The 22,100-nt window shown below is 38.7% G+C and overlaps 1 protein-coding gene across 1 annotated transcript in view; it reads right to left on the bottom strand.

Annotated features, from left to right (window-relative positions):
- The window catches only part of gabra3 (gamma-aminobutyric acid type A receptor subunit alpha3), a 534,464-nt gene that overhangs the window by 40,803 nt on the left and 471,561 nt on the right, over positions 1-22,100 (bottom strand). The gene's annotated exons all lie outside the window — the stretch shown is intronic.

Raw genomic sequence — 22,100 nt, 5'->3', positions numbered from 1 at the left:
GTGCAGCGTGCAGGTTGAGAGACGCAAAACGTCAAATGCGATGTAGAAAATATGTCCGCGCCGTCCTGGGAGAGTCGACTCGCGTTTTTGCTCCCTTCAGCCACTTTTCTAGGGTTTTTGTGCTGCTCTTAAGAAAGGTGCCAGAATCGTGGATGTTGCGAAGGAGTATGGTGTTCCCAGGACAACTGTGTCAACTTTTTGGAAAAACAGGGAACAGATTCTGGGTGCAAAGGTTTCTGTGGGAGCAAAAAAAGTTGTGGACAAAAGCAGGTCTACAACTCATGGTTTTGAGTTGGTGGTGAGTTGGTTGGTGAGCAGTCTCGTTCTTGTAATTGCATCTCTTCTAATTGATTAACTAGCTGTTCATCAGATGTGTGTGTTAGCAGTCTACAGTATTTGCATCTTTCAGCCATGCCGTAGTAGCGACAACAAATTCATTCCATTTCTTAGACTTTTCTGCGAATGTCTTTTTCTGTTTCTTAATCGTTCCCTCCTTATTTAAAGTAGATAGAAGCTTTTCGTGTAACTCCTCTATCTCTGTGCGTCGCACAAAAATCTTCGAATCTTTTTGCTACAATTAAGTGGGGTTTTTTCTTGGCCCTGCAACCAATTAATTGAATTCCCATAGACTTGTATGGGAACTGGTGTCTCTCAATTCGACCGTTTCACAATTCGACCCTAGTCCAGCAACGGATTAGGGTCAAATTGTGGGGTACCACCTGTATCTGTGTATTTGGAATTGTATTGTTTTGTTTTGACAGCATTCATGTTTAATTCAATAGTGTGAAATACGCTAGAAAATGCATACAGACATACAAAATACACTTGCAGGTGAACTAAATATTTTTTGTGATGTTTTAATGCAACATGTGGTCTGTGGACACCAAAATTTTGTAAATGTTCAGGTAAAACAAGCTTATTCAGTTTGGGTTGAAATAAGCTATGAGAATAAACGTTAGAAAACATGAGTAGCTCTCGGCCATTTTCATTTTGTAAAAGTAGCTCTCAGGGGAAAAAAGGTTGGAGACCCCTGCTCTAGGGTAACTAACTTAAATATTAGAACCATTTACTACATAGGACATATCCTAAGGCTCATCATTGCAGCAGGATGGACTCAGTATTGAAGCCCAGGAGGAATCTAAATTCAGTTGAGTTTTCAAAGAGCTCCTTTCAATGGAATAGATATATGTAAATAATCTCTTGTGTAGGTGAAGAGAGCCAACCATTTTCATGGGGAGCAGCAACCATCACACCAGAATATTAGAATGCATAATGTATAAAATCCTCTGTCCCATTTGGGATTTTAACTGCCTGGATGTTGATTCTGCCTGGGGTAGATCGGAAAATAAATTGTGAAGGAAGCTGTGGAAAAAACACACAGGTGAGCAAAGTTGTGGTAGGAGATCAAGAGTGGATTTGGGAAAAAGGGTCAATTGGTAAAGAAGAGAAATTAAGTTTCAGAAAGCATTAGGCTGGAAAGGGAGTATGAATGAAATTATTGAGGTGATTGCACTTCACTTAAACAAAAACTCTGTTCATCATAGTAAGAGGAATTGAATGCTTCATGAGTACCACAAGGATATTAGAATGTGTTGAGCTATACAAAAGGAAGAGTTTTTTACTCCACCTGAAACAAATACTGTAATGTTGCAGAGATGATAACTGTGTGAATTAGTTGGTTGTTGTAACAACGAGGTTTCTAGTCCGGCAAATTCTATGAGGTGACTTGTGTCAAGAAATGCTAGAGTGGTGCAAGATTCATTGGTTGTAAACCTGACAGCCGGTAAGAAACCAATGAAGTGGGTAATAAGTTGCTGAAGTTGACTTGTGAAGTAAGAGGCAGCTAGAGAATAATCTGCGATACATCTTTTTAAAGATACAAAGCCTATACAGGAATTAAAAAGACACTCCATCTACTCGACAAACTTATTGCCATACTTACTCCCCACTACACTAATAATGCATAATATAGTCCAGAAAAAATGTTCAGGTCCCCAAAAACATTTATGAGAGATTGCAAATGAAGAGGACATGTGAATTACGAATACTTTTCCAGCATGTTACCACATATTCCATTAAAGCTGCCTTTCACAATTGTTTGGCCTTTAGACTGACTGGATGAACCATTTGCAAGATGTTCAGAATGGAAGCCAAATATGTCTACTTTAAAGAGGTACTCCACACTATTTACTATGCAAGGGGGGGCCTCAAAAATTCCCGGAATTGGTCAGTAGCACAGAAGTGTAGTTATCATCAGTCTTGCCAATCTGTCTGCTGAGTGGCACTGTGCTGAACTGATCAAGATGTGTATTTACTATATTTTAAAATCGTGAGGATGACAAAAAAAAGCACATCAGGTCATATGGAGCAACAAGACAATGATGATCAAGTTTTATGACATTAACTAACTTGTTAATAAAGACTTTCCCCATAAACAGACTATTAATAGACAACATTACACTAAACTGCTGAGTTGCCTGCAGGAAAGCCTCAGGAAACAACGTCCAGAACACTGGCATACGAAAAATGCATTTTGCAAAATGACAGCGTAACTGCATACATCGCTGCACCATAACAATGCACCTGCACACACCACGTTATCAGTCAAAAAGGTTTTGAACAAATACAATGTGGTTGTTGTTTCACACCTCTCATATTCTCCAGATCTCGCTCCCTGTGACTTTGTTCCTGAAATTAAAATAGAAACTGAAGGGAAATGATTTGCCTTTGTGTTAGAAATCCAGAAAAAAAATTCAAGAAGCTCTAGACATGGTAACAAAAGGTGAGTACATTACATGTTTCCATAGATAGATAGATAGATAGATAGATAGATAGATAGATAGATAGATAGATAGATAGATAGATAGATAGATAGATAGATAGATACTTTATTAATCCCAAGGGGAAATTCACATACTCCAGCAGCACCTTACTGATACAAAAAAAACAATATTAAATTAAAGATTGATAATAATGCAGGTAAAAAACAGACAATATCTTTGTATAATGTTAATGTTTACCCCCCCGGGTGGAATTGAAGAGTCGTATAGTTTGGGGGAGGAATGATCTCCTCAGTCTATCAGTGGAGCAGGAAATTGACAGCAGTCTGTCGCTGAAGCTGCTCTTCTCTCTGGAGATGACATTGTTTAGTGGATGCAGTGGATTTTCTGGAAATCTTTGGGTTTCCCCCTCATACATCAAGACAGTGTACAGAAGCCATTAAGAAGGCAAACAGAATGTTAGGTTATATAGCACGATGTGTGGAGTCCAAGGAGGTTCTGCTCAAGATTTATAATGCACTGGTGAGGCCCCATTTGGAGTACTGTGTGCAGTTTTAATCTCCAGGCTACAAAAAGGACATAGCAGCACTAGAAAAGGTCCAGAGAAGAGCAACTAGGCTGATAAAGGGACTGAGAGATATGGGCTTTGAGGAGGAACTAAAAGAGGAAGAGATATCAAGAGGTGACTTAATTAAAGTGTATAAAATTATGAAGGGAAGTAGTACAGTGGATCCAGGCTGTTACTTTCAAATAAGTCCAACAAGACCACGGTAACATAGTTGGAACCTTGTTAAGGGAAAATTACACACAAATGTTAGAAAATCATTCTTCATACAGAGAGCCATAAACATGTGGAATAAATTACAAAGTAGTGTGACAGAAAAGTAGCACTTTAGGGATCTTCAAAACTAATCTTGAAGTTATTTTGAAGAAATTAGGTGGGAAGGATTGGTAAGTTCTGTTGGGCTGAATGGCCTGTTCTTGTCATATTTTTTCTAATGTTGTAATGTTTTGATTTTGTTTCTTATATGCAACAAATCTCATCACTGCAGCACAATGTTAACAATAGTGTGCAACCAAAGAATAAACTTTTCAAATAAAATAAATTTGGAGAAAGATAGTTTGAGTGACAAAATTAAGGGAAAACTGTGACTGAATCAAACACTAGCAAAGATGCAAGGGTCAGGTGATTGGCATTTAGATTTCATTGGGACTAAACCAACTCTCAATGTCAGTAAATCAAAAAAAATTATATTCTTAAACTGTTTTTATTCCATTTAGTAGCGTGAAGTCTTTCCTTACTTTATTTTAAAGTTCAGACCATTTATAAAGTTGACCCAGATCCTTTAATAAGATGTCACCAACTATGTCATGAGTTGCCATACATCCTGTAGGCAAAAAAGCACAGCAACCTGTACAACAATTCTGAACAATGTGATAGGTGCCTAAAAGGACCGGAAAGTGGCAGGAATAGCTTCCGGGCCACGAGGGGGCAACCGCCCTGGAGCAGGAGAGGACCACGGGAGAAGAACAAAAACCTTCTGGCCTGTTGGGACCCGTGGCCACCGCCAGGGGGCGCCTCAAGCCTCGTAGGACTTGAAAATAGTTACTTCCGCCACACTTGGCAAGATGGCGGAGGAACCTGCCAGGGACGCCCGGAGTGCTTCCGGTGCAAAGGGCATGCCAGATGGACGTCATCAGACACCTGGAGCACATCCGGGCGGGAATAAAAGGCGCCACCTTCGTACAATCTGGGAGCCAGAGTCGGGAGTGGGAGCAGGACGAAGCTCCCAGGAGGAGAGCAGAGGTGGCCAAGGACTGAGACAGAGAGATATTGGGGTGATTATTGCTGAGTGCATTGTGTGTAGTGTTGGGACTGTGTTTATTAATGTTTAATAAATGTGTGCAATTTATAAAGATGTGGTTTCCGACTGGTGGTGTCCGGACAAGTCTCACATAGGCATATGCAACAACAAACACAGAGACAAAGATTAATATCTTCTGAAGATGGTTGTGAAAAACAAAATGTATACGTACTACAGATGTGCAGACTGCAACATTTCTTTGGGCCAAAGCAGACTTTTGCTATTTTTTTTCTATAATAACCAGGCACAGAAACTGGCTTCCAGCTTTTTATATACAATTAGACATTGAACTCCTACTGAGCCAAAAACAGAGCACGTTTTGAATTTACAGTAGCGTATTTGTCACACATGACAGCCATATATCAAAAGAATAAAAAAATGAAGAGATTGTTTAATGAGATGTCACGCTCTTCTCTCTTAGTCAGCCTGTCATCTGCTATTCTTTTGAGTTACTCTTCTTCTTTCTTTTTCCCACATGCATCATAGGTAAATATTCTGAAGTGTATTCTTCAAGGTGAACTAATATTTTAGAATTTAGCAGATAGTGTGAGCCTTCTACATTTTGTGTTTCATTTCACCCTAAGGACGTACTTTTAGCAGTGACATTGTAAAATTTCAGACAGTGGTAACTACAGTCTATCAGCTATCATAAATTTTTTACTTTTGGCACCATATGCGCTTCTTAGAACATATGCTAAAATGTGTCAGCGCAATAGATCACATAAAGGGTCAGGTTAATCTTTGAATATGTGGCATCATCTCTGCCTATGAATACATTTACACTAAACAATTTGTCCCTTAGGATTTTTAGAATGGGAACTTAAATCAATCTGTCGCAATACATGTTTTTTTCATATAAGCTGAGCATCATCCTTATTGTATCTTGTGTTAGAAATGGTGTCCCCAAAATTAATCCATAGAGGGAATATTAAAATATAAACAAAAGATGAAAATAAAAGCCAGAATCTGTCTTGATACAATGATACTAGGCTGGCAGGGTGGTGTATTGATCAATGCAGTAGTGATCTCACAACTCCAAAGCCTGACATTCAAACCAAAGCCCAAACACTTTTTGTGTGGAATTTCCATTTGCTACTCATTTTCAAGTGGTTATGGTTATTTTTTAGATGATCAGATTTCCTCCCAAAGTGGTGCATGTTAGATTGATTAGCAGTTTCAATTGGCTTGCAATGGACTGAGATGAACCACACACAACACTCACTGCCTCGTGCCTGATGTTCCTGGAATGGGCTTCGATTCAATCTGACCTTAAATTTAACTTAATCACATGTATTAAAGGGATGAATATTCATTTCTGAAATTGTATTAAGTTTAGGAATCTGAATTTAAATGTTAAACACCGAGGTACAAAATAACATTTCAATTAATTTTTAAAGGTATCCTTCTATCCATGAATTGAAACAATGATTACAAAACTATCATATTGGGTCAGTTTATTTCAGTTTATTTTCTAATATCCTAAGGGTTGGTGATACAAGTCTATTGAGGCATGGAGTCTTACAGGTGTGTTCAGCTATGCATTGTGCAAAAAGGCAAACAGTCTACTGAGTACGTGGAGTAGACTACAAGTGGTGTTTCAGTATGTCACACAAAAACCTTGTTTTAGGCTACTGTTACGTCAGGTATACTCTAGAAATCTTAGGCATGCATGGCTGCCTATTTGCTTTTTTAGAAAATGGCAGTCAACATGCCTACTAATTTAAAGTCTCTTGCATGGATCATGAGTTTTGAATTGATTTTGAATTGATTTCTTTTTCCTCTTTTCTCATTTCTTTACACATACAGTAAGTATAGATTTTCTAGGTTGCAGATTCTAACATTTATTTTTAGCTTCAAATATGTTTTAAAGTAGGCAAAATTAAATCATGTTCTTTTGTTTCTTTTCTTGGATGCCGTTCTGTATTGGGTTGACTAGCGGTCGCACCCTTCAATGTTATCAGGCTAATAGTATAAAGGTCAATACCACTCATTTCCAGGTCATCCAAGATTGTGGATATTTTCTTGAGTTTTGGTGTGTGATTTTCTTATGTGTAAAACTCCTGGAAATAAAATCTTAGTTTCGCAATTTTTGACTTTCATTTAGGGTTTTTTTTTTTACAGGCTTTAGGGACAGTGTGTTTTGAACTCTTTGGTCTGAACTTTGTGTAATTCTTTTTTGACGATATTTCTTCTCCTGATACCTTTATACGTATATTTCTTTGCTAGCTTATTATTGTAGCAGGGAAGCTTGGCAATGTAAGAACAAGTGAGCCTTGGCTATGCTGCAGGTCACCTGAACTGCTACATCGCTGGTCTGACATTTATCTGTATCAGAACACCATGGAAAGAATTTGCAGTAGGAAGGAGCCCAAGAATTCGGTCCTATGGCAGAGCTTTGGGATGGCAATATACATAGAGTACTGCAGGACTCCCTACTACAGGTGACAACACTGGATCTGATATTTATTAATGTTCATTGATATCATCAGTTTGTACTGGCATAGAAGCTTATGAGCATAAGTGTGTCAGCATACTACCCTCTTAAAACTAAAGGTTCATTAGCTGCGTTTTATGATTCCTTATTGGGTTGTGTGGCTCATCTTAGAACTACTGCTTGACAAGGCACCATTTCATTCTTTGATGGGTTCTTTGCATATGAAGTTGGTTCTTTGTGCTTTGAAATACTTCCTAATATGTAGAAAAAATCCCTGAAATCTTAAATGCAGTAGTCTACCTAGCAGGACAGTAATGGATTAAGGAAACCTGGACTTAGCCCGTGTTATTGAATGCAACAAGAGTCCTTTTAAAATTATGGCCCATCACTATTTCACAAATCTGTCACCATCTATTCATGGTTATTTACTGCATGGAGCCAGTTTCAGGTCTAAATAAATACAAGTTTTTTTCTGGAACCTTCATGTGGATGGGTCTTTTGGGAACCAAAAATGATTCCTATATGGTATCGCTCTGAAGAACCACTCTGGCACCTTTATTTTAAAGAGTATATGGACTTTAATGTCTACCAACAAGGAACAAAATACGCTACTAATTGCTTTTGTAACACTTGTTTGGAGTTAACAAATGGAAGGTGAAGAAATTATATTCTACTAACCCTACAACATGCTGCAAAAATTATCAGAAAAACTAACAACATTATTTCCGTACTAGTCTCACATAAATTATGATTTGGCAAAAATAATACAAATACAAATAACTATTTACAAGACTCCCATCCCAAGACATCGTCCTGAATCAAATACAGTATATATATATATATATATATATGTATATAACTCCTGACAACAATTAATACAAAGAAACAAGAAATGAAAGTCAAGCAAATAGTTCCAGGCCTTCTAAGTGTTCCAGCAGATATACAATCTGTGTTACAACTTGATGGATTATGGAGATGAGTGGTAGAAAGAACTCCCTGAAGTTGATAAACACATTTTGAACAGCCTACTGGTAGACGTCTTTAGGCTCTGTCTAAGCACACTCAAAGCACTGTATTCCATCACAAAGGTTGCAGATTTAGGTTCAACTGGCTGTTCTAACTAAATCGGTGGTCAATACAGACTATAGACCAGTGGTCTCAAACTCCGGACCTGGAGGGCCCCAGTGGCTGCAGGCTTTCATTCTAACCCCTTTCTTAACTGGTGACCCGTTTTTGCTTTTCCTTTCATTTTAATTGACTTGTTTTTTCAGATTTGTTCCCCTGAATTTCTTCATCGTTCCTCTGAATCGCTTCATTTCTTTGAAATGTGAAGTAAGTGAGCCAACAGAAGGCCAACTAACTCAAGGCCTCAAACTCCAACGAATTTCACTCCAACCAGTTGCTTAATTAGGCACTGAGTCTTGTTGTTAATTAAACCCATTCTTTAAGTCCATGGCTTGTTGCTGCTCTCATTGTACAATAGCAGACATTTCGATTTTCTCTTTTCTAAGAGCTCTGTTAAAATGTTTTGGGGACCTGAGCAGATCACCATTCTAGACACCTTCACCTTTCTTTATTTTCAGATATTGTATGATCGACACATTTTGTCGGTCATGTTTTGGCTCATTTTTTATCTCATTATTGTTTGGCTGCTGATTAAGGAAAAAGAAACAATTAAGGGGTCTGAGTCTTAAGGAGCAAGTCAATTAAAATTAATTAAAAAGAAGTTAATTAGCAGTAAAACCAGGTCACTAATTAAGAAAAGTGTTAGAATGAAAAGCTGCAGCCACTGCAGCCCTCCAGGACCGGAGTCTGAGACCACTGCTATAGACTATGGTCAATATGTGACTATGTGGTCAATATAAACCAGACTATTCATTGTTGAGTTTACCAATCTTATTTTTTCTTGTTATTTTCATCTTTCTTCTTTTTGAAGGGGATCTTCTGAGATAAGCTTCATTGATTCTTATCATTTCCCACTGTGGCATTTCCAGTCTTTCCAACCTGCAACTACCACTTTTACATTTTACATTGACTGCCTGTCCATTCAACAATTAAAGATAGAGTTAAAGTAAAAGAATGGATAAATAACATAGGCACAAATGACTCATTACACTTTTACTTGCTAAAACACACCCTACTAAATGGTTTTCTTTTTTCTCCATCATTTTTTCAATAAGAGTAACTAAGCATGCACTATAAATAAAAAAAAATACTAATTGGTGTGTGACATTTCATTTTGCTTCCATACAGCTTAGGTATATCACATAATCTGAATATTTTTCATTTAATATTTTAATGTACTAGGGGGCCTCGCCCCCTGCTCGCTTCGCTCGCCAACCCCCGTGTTTGGTTTTCCGGATACACACTTTTAAGATTTTTTTTCTTTGAATTGTTGCTATTTCAATAGTTTCACTTTTATTTCAGAACTTCTGTAAAAACAATATTTGGAATCTTTCGAGTCCCAATATACTGAATCTTTTAAATGAGGTCAGTGAGACATGTGTTTAATGACTTTGTACCATAATTCAGGATAGGTTTCTCTGTTTGGAATTTCAGCACAGACAAAGCAATCCACATCATCAGCAGTTAATAATTTTTTTTGCAAAGTAACCAATATGCACTGGCAATCGGAAGGTTGCCGGTTCGAATCCCGTAAATGCCAATAGGGACTCTGCTCTGTTGGGCCCTTAAGCAAAGCCCTTAACCAGCAATTGCTGAGCGCTTTGAGTAGTGAGAAAAGCGCTATATAAATGCAAAAAATTATTATTAAAAAAAAAATTATTATTAAATGCATTTGAGGTAAACCCCGTTTTTAAAATTCTCTGACTTAAACTTCAGAGCCTTACAATATTTACATACTTCTGACATATCACCTGTGTCCTTATTTTCGATCACTATTTGCGTTTTAGTTATTTCTCTGAGTAATAATTTCTCTTTTTTGGCGCTAATGCGATGTTTACTTTCTTTTTTTGACACTGTCATTTTTTTCTGCTTGCATATTCTGTATCTTGCCCTGCATGTGTTTCGCGCCTACGTTTTTTTTGAGTCTTTTGAATTACTGTTTTCATCATCTCTAACCTGCTCTGCATGTGTTTGGCCCCTTTGTTTTGTAACTTCTTTATGACGTTTTACTTTGTTTTCTACTCTGTCTTTTATTTCTGACCTCGCTTTATCCTGCTTTTTTTTCAATGACACCTGGTCCGTGGTGATTATTTTCCCTTGTTCAAGTAATAATTTCCGTTTGTTTGCGTTTCTGCAATCTTTACTTTCTTTTTTTTATACTTTCTAATTTTCCTACTTTCATATTCTTTAACTTTCTCCACATTTGTATCGCGCATGCATTTTTTTTGCTGCTTTCATAATCTGCTCTGCATGTGTATAGCACCAACGTCTGAGAACGTGTTTATGAAGTTGCGAAGGCCAAAAGACTTTGTTTTCCACTCTTTACCTTTTATTTCTGACCGCAATTTGTCCTGCTATTTTTTCAATTACACCTGGTTCTGATGATTAATTACCTTCTGTTTGCGCTAAGGGCAGCATGGTGACGCAGTGGTAGTGCTACTGCCTCGCAGTAAGGAGACCCGTGTCTGCGTGGGTTTCCTCCCACAGTCCAAAGACATGCACGTTAGGTGGGCTGGCGATTCTAAATTGGCCCTAGTGTGTGCTTGGTGTGTGTGTGTGTCCTGTGGTGGGTTGGCGCCTTGCCCGGGATTGGTTTCTGCCTTGCGCCCTGTGTTGGCTGGGACTGGCTCCAGCAGAACCCTGTGTTCGGATTCAGCGGGTTGGAAAATGGATGGATGGATGGATGTTTGCGCTAATGCGATCTTTACTATCTTTTTTTTTATACTGTAGCAACTGACGTAATAAAGTGTCGCAAAAGTTCTACTTCAACAATCGCCGACTTCGTAACCCCAAACACAACTTTCTAGTACCCTCTCTGACCCCTCCCCCCCCGGGTCTCGCCCCCCTTACCGCATCAATCAATACCCCGCTATCAGTCCTCCGTGCTGTACTCCGTCCCCCTCAATCGGACCTAACAGTCACTTAAAACAAAAAAGGCTTCAACCTGGCTGGGACGCTACAATACTTTTGAATTTTACTGCTTTCATATTCTGTGCCTTTCTCTGCATGTGTATCGTGCCATCGTTGGTTTGAGCCTTTCGAATTCCACTGTTTTCATAATCTCTTATCTGCCTTTTTTTCTCTCCAACGCTTTTGGGTCTCTTTTCTCCGCGCTGCTCTTTCTTATTTGCTTTTAGTCATTGACGTTTCATCTAGAATGTATTGTCCTAATATGCTTTATACAGTATGTGCTGAGAGCACAGGATCTGTGTATGTTACGTGCCTTTAAGTGACTGAGTGTTTTGCTGGCTGTGCTCTCATTTGATAAAATGGGTGTGTCTTGCAAGAATCTCATGTTCCACGACCCCACGAGACAGCCCTGGGACAATCTCTTGGCACCAAGTCTCATGTTTATGGTCCCCACGAGATGCTCCGTGGCCTGTCTTTTTTGTCTCATGGGTCTTTTAAGTGTCTTCAGAGAAGATCACGTATCGTCTCCCTGCTTTTTCTTTCCAGGATTTTTTTTTATAATAGAGAGATTATTTGTATTGGTACATATTGTAACAACTCAAGGGTGTGGGAGACTGGGGCATGGAATTAACATTTCTTAATGCTGCTAGCTAATGAGTAGCCCTAAAAAGGACCATTGGCATCTTCAACTGTTTCCAACCACCACATCTTGCCTGAAGAAGGGGCCTGAGTTGCCTCGAAAGCTTGCATATTGTAATCTTTTTAGTTAGCCAATAAAAGGTGTCATTTTGCTTGACTTTTCTCTACAACCACCACTAGGATATTCAGCGGTGACTTGCACTCCCAGCTGCTTCGTCACTTCTGGGGCTCATAGGTGCTACCTGGCTTTGCCTCACCTGGGCACAGAGGCAACCCATATGCCATACTGTTCCCCCTGCTCTCCCAAGTCCAGGGTCCAATCTGAGGCTTGCTGGCAACCCAACATTCACACCAATGGGCTTCAGTAGTCAGGAGGTGATTGATCAAAGTTCTCTTCTAAGTTCTGTGTCCACGCCACCCCCCACACCTCCTTAATTGCTGGTCACAGACTGCTTTATAGCCAGCGTCTCTTGGCATTCCTACCCCTTTAGAAAGCCCACCGACCACCTGATGAGCATTTCCTCTGAAATCCAACCCTGAGCCACTAGAATATATTTTAAAATGTTTTGTATAATACTGTATGTAAAACTTTATTATTTAAATAAAGGCTATAACAATTACAGAATTTAAGTTGATTTGAAAACATCTACTAAATAAAAGTTATAATGAGGACTAATGTACAGATCATTACAATGCAACATTTAGAATATTTAGCTACTAGAAAGAGATGCCAATACACACATCATCTTAGTCACTTGTGCCACAGTGCCTCAGTTTATATAAAAGAGATTGTCTTCTCACCTTATTCAGCTAAAAGCTATTTAGCTGGGGAAAAAGAAAATAATAATAAAATCTTTGCCGATTTCTTCTGGGTAGCATTACATGCAGTAATGGACCTATGTACAAATTTCTTTTTGATCATGCCACTTAGAATGTACGGATGTTTTCAAGTCCCCCTTACATTTAAAGGCTGCAGTATCTGTGCAACAGTGTCATAAGTGCTTCATGCTTTTCAGACATAATGTGAGTAAAAATAATCCCAATATGAATAATAATGCAATAAAATGTGGTGCCAGTGAACATGGCTGGCAAGGATTTAAGCACCTTTTTGAGACTGAATTAATGCCTCTCTTATCCTAAAAAGTTCTTGTTCACCCAGTCATCAGTTTGGGACTGAATACAAGATGCTTATATTCAAAGCATGCCCAAGTATTGCTATTATTATTTTCTGTTCGTTTTTGTTGTTGATGTCGGCACCATTAATGTAATAATGACATATTAGAAAAATGTTTACAAAAAAACAACACCTAAAATCATTAACCTAAGTTGGAATACATACTAATATTTACTTATTTTTTAACATTTCAAGCCTTATTTTGTGGCTAATTTTTGATAGCCCTAGTATGCATAGGACTCATCTAGAGCTATTACCAGCCAGCATAGGCAAATTATTAAAAGCTTCAATTGGACTTCAGTGCAGCGGACAGGGGGAGTTGTTGTGGTGACACAGCTATTGTATAGGGTTGGTTTGGTCAGAGAGGAGGGCTCAATATGAGATCCCTTCATGGGACATAAAATCTCTATCAGGTACATGGTTGATTTTGACATTTCTTTCTATCCCTCATTAAGAAAAGAACCTAAGAGGTTAGTTGGTGTGCTTCGAATGAGGTGCATCTGATAATACTGTAATACATTCTCCAAATGTGCTGAATAAGTCAGGAAACGCCCCCCTCACCTTTTTAAAAAAGTTACAGATGTGACTAGTAATTGTTTTACAATTGCTGTTTGCTCACAAGTCCAATTCATATTATTAAAGAGCTCAGTCATCATGCACAGTTGTTTTCACACTGCCCCCCTTCTGTTAGATGATACAGGACCATTCACACTTGCACCAGTAGATTCAGAGATATTTCCTATCCTCAGCTTGTAAGGTTATCATTAGTCAGTCTTATAAGAAATGCTGTACATGTTGTTGCATATTTTTTAGTAAAAGTGTGGATTGTCTTTTGTTGGTACTGTATCATTATTACTTTCCTCAGGAGACAGATACAAATTTTGTTTTACCAAGGACACAGAACAACAAACTTGAACTTGAAAAACCCAGGATGAAACAAAGAGAATATATAAATGTCTCACAAACAGTAACCTGGCAGGGACTGAAACCCCAGACTATGCAGTTGTGAGGCAAACATACTAATCACTATGCCACTGTAATCCAAACTAGCATCTATTGTTTTATAAAATTAATAGATATTTTGTAAAATGACAGAAATAGAACTAGAATCAGTTTACATATTAAAATAAATCAGTTTGTATTTTATCAAATAATTTGGCAAAAGTTTTAATTGTCCCTCATCTAAGCTTATCAGACCCTTTTTGTTACCTTACTTTATATTACTTACAGAATATAAACTAAACCAGTACAGTAATCCCTTGTGATTCGTGGGGCTTAGGGGACAGATGAATCCGTGAATACATCTTGGTTTCATAATTACTGTATATTCTAAGTTCATTGCACTAAGTAAAAAGTGGTAAAAAACATGAGATAGAATAATCACTGTGCAATCAAATTGTGTGTAAGACTGGCTGTCGAGACAAAAGATACATGGCATCCACCAGACAAAGTGCATAGTTCAGTAGCAATTCTTTAGTGAATTGCAACTTTTTATAAAATTTAAATTATGATAAATGTGTGTGTATATTTAATGGTAGTAAATGACAAAAATGATCAATGTTACAGATACAAAAGAAATCCAACATAACACTTAGTACAAAACAATACGCACGACACAGTCCAGTTTCCTAGATGCAGATGAAGGGTGGTGTAGTCATGAATTTAAATCCTCTGTGAATGGCGTCCTGAAAGATATGTAAAGTTTTGCCCTACCAAAGATGTTTTCCAACCCACAAGAAATTAGAGCAACAAGCGGGCACAGGACAAGAACATAAATCTAGAGAAAACTGTAATCTGAAGGGTGTGATTGTAAGCCAATTGTGAACCGAAGCATTGAAACCAAAAGACAGCACTGATTATGATCCTGCCAGCTTGGCCCTAATTTTTCACCCAGCAGAACCCAATAAAGCTGCCCAATGGTGCAGTACTTCCGGGGTTGCTAGGATTTGCAGTCTATTTAAATAGTAGAGCAATAGTGTTGTCTGCAGTTTTCTGCAATATGTCACAAAACCCACACAATAATTTCCATTTAATTATCAATGACTAACCCACAAACAGGCGGATCCACAAATCATAAACCTGCAGATCACAAAGGCAAACCTCGATTATTGACTTTTGCAGGATGACATAGTCAGGGATTGTTTAGGTGTGCTATCTGGTCCCTCCTGTGCCTTGACCTGGGTGATAATTTTGTGCTTGTCTATGGAGAGTTGTGATTCAGGTTGATTTATTATTTTTCTTCTGGTGTCATTAATTCCTCCCACATTCTGAACATAAGCAGGTTAAGCTAATTGTCAATTAAAGACTCCAAATTGACCCTGGATAAGTGAAAATGTATGTGTGTAGCATGACACAGACCGGTACTCTACCTAGCAATGATTCCTGCCTTTTGCTAAGTGCTGCTGGGATGGGCACCACTGACACTCAACCCTACATTGCAGAGTTTATTCACCTTTTTTACAATCCCAGCATACAGTACCCTGTATATAGCATGCTAAACCTATTCTTGAAGCATAAACTTTATTGAACATGTATTGAAGTCTGAGCTTTCTGGCATTTGACTTTGGTGTAGAAGAAAGATTTTCTGTCTTTAGGAATTTTTCTAAATCTTCTTTCAATTCTTAAAAAAAATGTATATTAATACTCAGTTGAGTGTAGTGAAAAAACACTGCTAGTGTTGTTCAGAGAAGCAAAATAATACATAGATAACATTTCACTGCCACATGAGGTCTCCCTTCTTCCATGAAACATATCAGAACATTTGGTGGATTTTGGCAAACTCCACATTTAATACTTTACTCACTAATGGTTTCACACTTTTTGACTATTAAAAATCTTGTAGCCCTCATCATTACCAAATTATTCCCAGGAAGATCTGGATTGCAAACTGGGAAGGACTGTTGTCAAACATTCCACTGGCACAGTGCCCTCCTCAAAATCTGCTACAGTGAGTAAGTACATCTAATTAATACTGTAGATACATGAGATTGCCAAATGCTCTGCATTAGTTTTCAAAGGTGATATTTTACTGCACAATGAGGTTAAAAGAGCTACGACACACACCCAATATAAAATGTAATATGGGCTGTAATTGAACATAAACATTTACTAAGTAATAACTCGCACTTTAACAAAGTTCATAAAATACGCACATTACTGGAAGTTAAACAGAATGAATTATTTTTAAATCCTTTCAAATTACATTAAAACAACCAAGTCCTTGGACATTCTTTATGTCCAATAAAAGTTTATGCTTCAAGAATAGCTTTAGCATGCTATACTGTATATCTTATGGTCATAAAATGGATGTGCCAACTTGTTTCCAAAGTCCAGAAAAGAGTGAGCGACCTTTTAAGTCTCAGCTCAGGGTGCTCTCCGGCTCAATTCAGGAATCACTCTAGAGTCAAAGCTCTTACAAAATTCCATGGCTGTCAGTCCATAGTGCCCCCTTGTGGCAACTGGAGAAACTACACATCTGAGCCATATTTACGTGAACTGTTCATCCTTTCGTAAACAGGGCACCACTGATCCTCTACTGCCCTCACTAACCCTAAGGGACTGTTGGCAGCTTCCACACAGTTTATCATGGCTCTTCTTACATACTGTTTTACTGGAGACTCTCCCCTTCAGGGGACTGTAAGAAGTACGCTAGATAGCACCTGACCCGACACTGATTGAACTAACGGGAGGCACGTGTAAAATAAAACAATTGTTTATTTTTCTTCCCCTGTGGGCACACGTCTTCCCCGTGTCCCACAGGCAATACACAGTCCCAAGCACAGTACAGTTAAACACCACATGTCAACACACTTTTCTCTCTGCCACCACCACTCCTCTCACTGGTCCTCTTTGGGCCACCTTCTCCCACTCTCCGAAACCTTGTCTTCTGCCACCTGACATCAGCTTCCCGACTGTTGGAAGGCGACCCCTTTTATGTTGCCCCAGATATGCTCCAGGTGCCCCATGATGAACTTCTGCCGGTACTTCCTGGTGTGGTGGAAGCGCTGGCTTCCAGGGCTCAGGATCCAGAACTCGCCCCCTGGTGGTGGCCACGGGCCCCTATAGGGTTGAGCTTCCCAGCTCTGTTCCCGTGAACCCCATAGCAACCAGGGCAGCAGTCCTCTCCTAACAGGGGCGCTATATCGGTGTCCCTGCTGGGTGTGGCACCCAGCCGCCCGTGACAGTACCTTTGTACATACATTTACAGAAACTACTGTCCATGTGGTGGTTCCCATCTACCAACAATAGCATACAAATATGTTGTTTAACTACTGATGTCAGCCTGTCTATCTCCATGTGGCCATGTTATGACAGATCTACATCGTTCCACATTCCAGTCCAGTGCTACATTCGCTAGCTTGGCAATCCTTTACTGTGTATATTAAAAATCACCCCGAGATATTTAAACATCACTCTATGTGCCCTGAATAATTTCGCATATATGTCTTTGCTTCTTGTTAAATTGATGATGCATTATTTATTTCTAGAAATGGATTGTTTAAGAAGGCAGAGTTAATGTGAATGTGAATATAGATTTTAAATGTTTTACTTGGTGTCTTGTCAACCCCACCTTGGTTAATACATGCAGCAGAAAAACAACATGCTTTGTGGTGGCCATTTTTAATTGATATCTGTTGTATTGCACTGATACTGATGCTTAAATACACAAATGTACTGTATAGTCAAAAAGCCTTCACACTCTTATTCAAACGTCATCTTTGATCTATGTAACGGTTAACATCAAGACAAATCATATCAGACCATTTAAATTTTTAATAAGATTTTGTAGCTAGCCAGCAATTAAAAACAAATGGATGTATTTTTTGGAAAATAATTTAGCTTTTCCAAGTAATTTAACATGCATACTTTTGGGACATAGTATACATAGTGGGACTATTGTACCATATAACAATGCAAAAGAGGTCAAGAATGTGTGAATTTGTTAAACAGAACTTAAACAAGATAGGAAGTACAAGAAAACAGAAAAACAGAAAACTGCAAAGGACAAAATCAAGATCAATAGGCTCTCTGAACAAAGCTCTTTGGGTCTTGAACCGGAATACCACAGGAACTGTCTTGTCCACTTTCCCATAACTCCAGTACCCCATATAATCATTCCCTTAACCTCCAGCTGGCAGTCTTGCTCTCTCTAGGGCGAGTATATATATATACTTTGTGTAAGTCTATGTCTCATATATAATTTGTATATATATTAGTCAGAGACATGAGCCTCAGGAAGGTTAAGGGTGCAACACAGCAAATGACTACTGTTTCAGTTTCCACCTTTAGAATGGAGGAACACACTCCCACTCCCTCTGTTCCACCTACACCATCATGTAAAGCCAAATTCAACAGGAAGTTGGCATTTAGTTTTAACCCTAATACCGAAGGAGCTGGACCTCAAGGTGGCTAGTCCTGAACCAAGAGAAGATTCACACATATTGCCTTTTTTGTGGTGTTTTACACCTGTCTTTTTCAATTTTTTTTTTCTAGATATTGAATAGGGCATCCTCTGGGACCTCAGGACTTTATCATCTCTTTTTTATTTCGCTCACTATTTATACATATACTGTATACAGACCCCAGCAAACAATCAACTCCAACCTGGGTATCAGAAGGTACAGCACGTATCCTGTCCAGATCAGAAATCAAAGTAGTGCAGAAGCCTACAAACACTCTGCACACAGTCCTTTTTAATGCTATAAGTAAGAAATCAGCAGCAGAGACATGGAATGCGGTTTACAGTATACCATGTGACTCATGTCCAGCTGTATACATGGGGCAAACATCAAAAACACTCACCACACTTATACAGGAACATCGCGATGTGATCAGAAGAAAGCACCCATGGTCTCTGATTTACACACATATAAGCTTGACCGGACACATATTTAATTGGGATTCAGTGCAAGTAAAATTTAAGGCTAGCACTAAAAGTACCAGAGAACTGGCTGAAACGTAGCTATCCAATGAAAACGCCGTTAACAGACATTTGGACGTGAACCCAGCTTAGGCAGGCTTGAAAAGAAGAACATGCACATATAAATAAGACTTTTGACCAACACCCTCCAAATCCCACCTCATCAATAACCCACCATCCACCTGCCCTCCCCTCCTTATTTGCTATGCAGTGGTTGTAATATGTTTAACAGGTAGGATACAGAAAATGTGAGTTATTACTTTAAAAAGAGGTATATTCTTTTTGGAATGGTAGCATCAACTGGTCTTTAGTTCCGGATTCTGACAGAATAATTTCAGGCTTACCAGACTGCTATCCCATAATTGCCTTGTTACCTGGGGATATACACCTGAGCAGCTCCCCAAATACTTGTGCTCATATTCAAGTTCCAATCTGCTTATGTAGACATGCTCTACACAAAATAAATTGAAGTGGGAATTGTCAATAACAAATTCCATGCACCTTTCCCATCAGTTAGTATAGGCAACATGGTGTTGAGTGTGATGGAGGCAAGAGTAGTAACTGTGTAGGGGAGAAACAAAGACAAATGATAGAAAGTTAAACCATTAAAATGGCTCTTAAAGCTGCTTAGGAGCACCACGACTGCTGAGAGCCAACAAGTACCCGATATCAAGTGTTGTAGCACTCGCGCTATCTCTTCTGAGAGTACATATTGCATTTTCAGGCAAAGGACACAAATGGATTATGAATAGACACTGTAAATAGAAAATAGAACTTAAATTGATGTTTTGACCTAAGGTCATTGAAAATAAGATAAAAGATTAAAAAATGGCCAACTTAGCTTTTTTATCTTTCCTTTTTCAGCTTATTTCTGAAAGAAGACCCCCAGGTCAAAACATCAATTTTAACTCTATTTTCTATTTACCGCTTGTGTTAAATAACCTGCTTTGCCTTGTTTTCAGACTACAAACTCACTTTTTGCTGTACATTTTCAGGCAGTTGCCATTTTCGTTGCATGCTTTTAATGCTTTTCTAATGATTTATCATTTCTGTTGTCATTGCCATATTGTTTGAAAGCAAATGAAAACATTTCTAGCAAAAAACACTGCAAAGCAGAGGAAGGTGAAGGGAGTGTGTAATTTGGATTTAGGGTATTAGGCCATCAATGGACAACTAAAACATTGGTTGGTAGTTCATTTTGACAGAGAGATTTTCAGTTGAAGCATGAAAGGTCATTTGGAGCATCTTCTTCTAGTTATAAAACACTGACGTCAGTCCTGTGAGTGCCTTACAGGGTCTAGTGTGGGTGAACAATAGAGGAAGACGAAAAGTAATGAACCTCCCACCTCCATCCTTGGAGTAGAGTAGAATGGGTGAAAACACATAACATCACTTCTGCCTGCCTCTTCTGGTCTCACACTATAAAGGAAACAGCACCACTAGAAGATGGTGTTCATTGTGAACCAGCTGCTAAGAAGAGCAGAGGTCTATCTTGAGAAGCCAGTCATAGACACGGGTCCTACCTGTTGCCCCTGGGTCGTAACTTACTTTTTAAATTCTTTCCTTTTACCTACAGCAATTAAAAGGGGTTTTCCCAAATTGTGACCTCAGCCCTCGTTATGTCCCACTTGTCTTCATCATTACAACACCTATTTTTCTGCCAGATGTTCCATCTATTAATGAGTCTTCAAGAAAAGAAAACTAAAGTGCGAATTAAAAACAGCTTGCTTTCTTTGTCCAAATTCACAATTTGCAAAGGAATGAGTAATCGGGTATTTGAACTTAATTTTATTTCTACCAATACTCTCTACCTTTTAACAGTACAAGCAGACACACAGCGACACGGTATGTAGCTGCATGACAACCATTGGGTATTTTAAAGGTAAAATGGTTTCTGTTTGGAATTTCATCTTTATTATACACACTAGAAAACATGTGAACCTCCGGTCCTCCCAAGCTCATGGTTCCAGTTTCAGTAGTGTGCAATTACCAGCAGGTTTCCAAAAGATCAAGTTCCAAGTCCAGTGGTTCACAAGTAGCAGCTTAGACAGATGGCTTGTGTAAAGCTGGTTGTTGATCTTTCCTTGCAGGGATGTGTGCCTTATCATTACTCTTATGTCTTCATATCAAGAGACTCAAAAAAATGCAACATGGAGTGTGACTGACATGCCGCTGAGTCACAGTAGCGTTGCGCTTGGTCAATGACTCAATATTGATGCTTACTTCTTGATTTGGTAAATGCCTCAATGCCTTGTCATTTTATTTTTCTTGGTCTTCACCGAGGATGAGCCTCCTATGTTTGGCTTGATGTTTGGTGGGAGTCGCAGCCCTTGTTCTTCTTCATCATGTACATAGTTGTGAACACTCGAGCACAGTTCACTCTGCACATACATGCATTTGTGCTTGGCATTCTGTATCCTGTTTGCCATAAGAAAGACACAAAGCCTGATAACTTTGTGGACATCGCCACTAGCCAAACCAGCAGATTGTGCATAGCAGAGTCTAGGCTGTCACGTAGCAGAAGCCACAGCTGTCATTCTTCTTCCTATCTGTAATTTGCCTCACACTCTGCAGCTTGTCTTTTTGTTTCAAATTATTGATCAGTTTCTATACCAAGTTTGCCATAAGAAAGACACAATAACTTTGCTAGAAATATGTTGTGCTTCGTCACTGCATATTATATCATAAGCTTTCAATGAAGACCCAGATGAAGGTTGTAGCCACTTGACAGACAGATGCAATTCTTAGTATTTACCGCTTATTGGATGTCCTTCTGTAATAATTTTACGACACTCATTTTTCATGTCTTATAACAGAGAGAACACACTGAGCACAGTAATTCTTCACTCAGTGGTGAACTAGTGCCTGAAAGATCTGGGGACCTGGACCTTCTGTGTATGGAATATTCTCTATTAATTTTTATATTTGTTTAGCTAGCTACTTTGTTCTTCTCCCATTTCCCATACATGTGCATATTGTGTTAATGAACAAGTTAAAAAAATAGCCAAGTGTAAGTGGGCAGTGGTGTGTGCATGAGTGTGCTCCACACATTCAGAGCTGGCTCATCCTTTGCACTCAATACCAGTTCACAAGACCCTATAATGAAATAACAGGTTCCAGAGATGGATGGAAAAAATGCTATGGCTCCAATTGTTTCTATTTGTTATTTATAATATATTTTAAGAAAACAGCAATAGAGTTTTCTCCAAATGTAGCATTTGTATATATCCAATCATGAGATTAGATTTTAGGA

This window comes from Erpetoichthys calabaricus, chromosome 12 (assembly GCF_900747795.2).
Source record: "Erpetoichthys calabaricus chromosome 12, fErpCal1.3, whole genome shotgun sequence".
NCBI classification, from domain to species: domain Eukaryota; kingdom Metazoa; phylum Chordata; class Cladistia; order Polypteriformes; family Polypteridae; genus Erpetoichthys; species Erpetoichthys calabaricus.
The sequence above is the reverse complement of the archived record's forward strand: the minus strand, read 5'-3'. Positions and strand labels throughout refer to the sequence as shown.